The sequence below is a fragment of the Octopus bimaculoides genome, chromosome 23 (genome assembly GCF_001194135.2).
Source record: "Octopus bimaculoides isolate UCB-OBI-ISO-001 chromosome 23, ASM119413v2, whole genome shotgun sequence".
Classification (NCBI taxonomy): Eukaryota; Metazoa; Mollusca; class Cephalopoda; order Octopoda; family Octopodidae; genus Octopus; species Octopus bimaculoides.
The window spans coordinates 11366715-11371795 of record NC_069003.1 but is presented as its reverse complement, the minus strand read 5'-3'; the positions used below and the strand labels follow the sequence as shown (position 1 = coordinate 11371795).

General features: G+C 33.2%; 1 protein-coding gene across 1 annotated transcript in view; it reads left to right on the top strand.

The window, feature by feature from the left end:
• LOC106872435 (geranylgeranyl pyrophosphate synthase) overlaps positions 1 to 5081 on the top strand; it is a 35299-nt gene that overhangs the window by 7306 nt on the left and 22912 nt on the right. The window lies entirely within an intron of this gene.

Genomic DNA, 5081 nt, shown 5'->3' with positions numbered 1-5081 from the left:
TATATGTGTGTGTGTGTGTGTATATATATATATATATATATATATATATATATATAAGAAGTAATTAAGATTCAATTGAATTAGGTATTTAAGTTGAAGCACCAAGTTAGTCCAGTATTATCCGCACAGCTTGAAGTAAGGTGAATAAAATCGAAATAAGCAACAGGATATCAAGAAGTGATGCAGTATGACTGTTTTAAGCGGCTCCATTTCATTGAACAATGCAATCATTACATCAATTTGAATACAGCGCTATCTTCAGCTGCACAAAAAAATATGTGGAACTTCAACAGGTAGGATACATTAATATGATTTTTCTTAAATATTTTAACAGAGGAAGAAGATGGAAGAAATTCATGTTGTCGCTATTGTAGCAAGGATGGCTAAGAAAAACTGACTACAATTTCTAAGAATAGCATGGGGAATAGTCGGTTCATAGGGCTGTAATTCATTTCCAATTTATTTATCTTTTTATCATCTACAAAAATCTGAGACTAGAAGACTGTATATTTAGAATAAAGAGCGAAAGTGAGTTGTCTACTCATGGCTAGCTATTGGTCATAAATATTGTCATAGGTATTCCTTTATCAACAAGAGAAAAGGAAAACAAAACTTTAGAAAGAGTCAATTAGATAGAAGTAACTGTCTATAAAAAAAGAGGTAGGGTAAGGATTGACTTAAATTCATGATGTTAACTACCAGTTAAAGGGGCAAGACACTATGAAACTTAAGATGCTATAATGAGATACAGGAGAAAATATTAGGGGCTCAATGGGGGGAATGTTTTTAAGCGATATTATTATGTTGTATAAAAATTAAATAAAATTTTTTTAAATTCAAGAAAATGATATCATAACCAAAATAGCTAAAAGGTGTGTATGTATCAATTATAAACATTAACAGGAAGATTACTGTTGTGTAGAACCAATTTAATACCTCTTCTTTATTTAATTAATTATTTGGTGGTTTCTATAAAGACTACTCAAGCCACTTGCATATGGAATATCTGGAAAGATATACATTCTATCTATTGATTTGAAGCATTGAATCAGAAGCTGGATAATAAGATAATGATAATAAACAGACATAATGAAATATAAAATATAAACATACTTGAAAATATGTACTGATGTAAGCAGGTGTAATAGTATAAAAATAATGCAAACAGATACATATACAAAGAGGAGTTTTATACACACACACACACGTGCAATATATGTATATATACATATGCACAAATATATATATATGCTTATATAAAAGAATATAGTATAAATATTTTGCATAAACATAAGTAACTGAAAAATATCAATTTAAGAACAAGAAAAATGACAATTTATAAAGGATAAGAGATTAATAAGGTAAGCATGCCATAATACGAAAACAAAATACTAAGAATTTATAGAAAAATAATAAGAAAATCATATAAAATACATATAAAAAGACAGGGGATTAGAATTAAAGGCAGGGAAAGATAAAGGCAACCTAAAAAAAATGGGGGTAATTGTTTTGAAGTAATGAGAGCAGTTAAAAGTATTTAAAATGAAGAGATGTTATAAGTTGTAATATTACAGGTTTTATTGTATGTATGATTGTATAGTTTCTAGGGTGTATAAGATTTAGTCAAGGGAGACTTGCTTTCACAAAATTACTACAAATATACATAATATGACTGGTAGGGTAGAAATTTATAGAAAGAAACAAATAGTGCAATCACCAAAATAGGATGAAATCAGACTAACTAGGCAGGGGTTATCATAGGATAATAACACATATAGTACACCATATAACATAATACATAGCATATAACATATGTAATGTAATATATTATACCATGTAACATAATATCCTATATTTTATACTAGAGGGTAAATTATAATGGATATGACACCAAAATTAATTTCCACCATCAAAGTTCAAGTATGATAAAATGTAATGTTATTAGTTTTGAAAATACTTAAATGTGTGGGTGATGCAATGCATGCCTGATACCCTTAGGTCTAATCTATTATTAATCAGGTTGTTCTTGTCTCTGTACTTGAAAATCTCGTAAATTTCCAAAGAGCAAAGCTCACACCCATATCGACTATCTCTATAAGGCTGCGTTCTCCATATTATAGCCCATTTAAGGCTAAATCTAGTCCCGCTTTCCTTAAGTTCCTAGATCTTACTAGATAAAGACGTACTATTAGTTTTATGTCTGAGTCTAAATGATGAAAAATGGTTATTAATATGTTTTTTCATATTTATCAACATCCAGTATATATAAAATTGCCAGCTTCAGTCACAAATGTACATCTATAAACTATGTTTTGGATTAAAGATCGACCTAATAATGGGCAATGGGATTTAACTCTACAATTGCAACCGGGAGCATTACTACTATTAATATTATTGGTATTCCTATCATTGTTATTATTATTATCGATATTATTATTAATATTACTACTACTATAATTATTATCGGCATTATTATTACTGTTATCATTTATATTTCCTTCAACTATAGTATCATTTAAATTCATCTTAGCATCATCAGGTACTGTGTCAGTAATATCTGGGCTTGTATAAACTTCGGAGTCACAGTTTATATCATACATATTAGATGTGCTAGTTCTGTTGTTCCTGATTCCTACATCTCCATTATTATTATTGTCATTACAGGGGTTTAACCCTTTTGTTACCTACTTGGCTGAAACTGGCTCTGGTTTTGAGTACAAATGTCTTGTTTTCATAGGTTTTGAATTAAAATCTTCCACCAAACCTTAGTCACAATTTATGTTCCTAACACCAGCTTAATGATAACTAAGTTATTTTACTAAATTCTTTGTTATATTTAAAGTAATTGAAAGAAACACAGAGCATCTAAAAATAAATACAGTAACAAAAGGGTTAAACCAGTATTGACAATACTAATATTATTATTATTATTTCCTCTTACTAATTTTATATTCTTTCTATTAAACCTGGCTATGAGGGTATCTATATTTAGGTTTTTTGGGACAGAGAAATAATGTTATAGCATTGAGGTATGTTGTGGATGTTTCTGGATAGAGTTGGAGAGATAGTGTTGTTAGAATGGTATTGTAGTTGTATTGTGGGGTGTTGTAGATGTGTTTGGACTGAAAGAGATAGTGTTATTAGGGTGGTGTTGTAGAAGTGTTGTGCGGAGCTGTGAATATGCCAGGACCGAGTTGGAGAGATGGTGTGCATTATGATGGTGTTGTAATATTGTTGGGGGGACATTTTAGATGTATCTGTTTATATGCAGTATCCATGGTCACACAAGATACTGAAAAATGTCATGTCCACCTTACAAGATCTGATTAATCATTCTATTGGTTACTTTAACACTTTGGATGTGACAGGGCTTACTTAAAGACAACAGCCACAACAACAATAGACAAACTAAACATCTGTAGCTTGTCCGTTAGTAGAATTAGAATTAGCTTCTGAAATACTAATTGTCCTTGGCCTAGTTGTTAATTATGTAGTATTAAGCTACTGCTGGTAATTATTATTGTTGTTGTTGTTGTTGAATAACATTGCATACAGAGAGGTCGTAATTGAAAAGAATGAGAGAAAGGAAAAAAACGTGTTTTCTTTTATTTATTAGCTTTTGTGTTTGGCCAGCCCGTTGAGGCTTGGGAATATATGTAGTGGTGGGGGTGGGGGTGGTAGTAGTAGCAGTAGCAACAACAAAAGTAGTAGTGGTAGTAGTAGTAGTAGTAGTAGTGGTCGTAGTAGTAGTAACAACAGCAGTAGCAGCAGCATCAATAGTAGTCGTAGTAGTAGTAGTAGTAGTAGTAGCTGTAGCAGCAAAAGTTATAGTAGTAGTAGTATAACCCCACCATTACTTTCAAACATGTTTCGTTTCACCAGGGTCAGTCCATAATTCTGAAAAACTATAAAACGTTTGTAATAAAAAACTCTGCCTCGTTTGCTATTTTGTGTTAATGTGTCTTCGCTCATTATTATTATTATTGTTGTTCTTGTTAGGATCTTTGAAAAATAGCAGAGTGGCAGAAAGGGTAGAACAATGGATTAAAAACCTTAATAACTTTTATCTCTGTATTCTAAGTTCAAATCTTGCCAAGGTAGTCTTAGCTGTTCAACCCTCAATAACTTCCAGGCATTATGAAACTAAAGTTGGCACAATTCTTTCTTTAATTTTACTTCTTTCACTCATCGCACTCTGGCCATGTTCGGGCGTCACCAGAAAGGCTTTCATTATTAAAATCAACTTTAGTATTCATTTTGGTTTTAGAGTTTGGTACTTATTCTATCAATCTCTTTTTTTGCTGAACAGCTAATTTAGAAGGATGTAAGATTGTTCTCTTAAACTACAAAATGTCTGGAACTCCAAATTGTCCAGGTGAATCAAAATCAACCTGTTCATTATTGCAATTGTTGAATCAGTGCTGTTACATGGGAGTGAAACATGGACACTGACAAAGAAAATTATCATAGGCGAAGGAGTGGCTGTGTGGTAAGTAGCTTGCTTACCAATCACATGGTTCCGGGTTCAGTCCCACTGCGTGGCACCTTGGGCAAGTGTCTTCTACTACAGCCGCGGGCTGACCAAAGCTTTGTGAGTGGATTTGGTAGACGGAAACTGAAAGAAGGCCGTTGTATGTATGTGTGTGTGTGTGTGTGTCTGTGTTTGTCCCCCCAACATCACTTGACAACCGATGCTGGTGTGTTTACGTCCCCGTAACTTAGCGGTTCGGCAAAAGAGACTGATAGAATAAGTACTAGGCTTACAAAGAATAAGTCCCGGGGTCGATTTGCTCGACAAAAGGCGGTGCTCCAGCATGGCCGCAGTCAAATGACTGAATCAAGTAAAAGAGTAAACGGGCTAAATGGATGCTAGACAAGGATGCTATAAATGGCCCCAAATGTGAAATGGTAGCAACATATGACAAATGAAGGCCTTTAAGGAAACCTGCTGAAAGTTAGCAAGAACAGGCAAAGATGGCTGCGACTATCTGGTTACTGCATGTGCCACCCTGAACTGGAAGCATCCAAATTAGTCTTGTGGAACCTACTTCATGGTGATGTAAGAAGAGGCAAACACCATC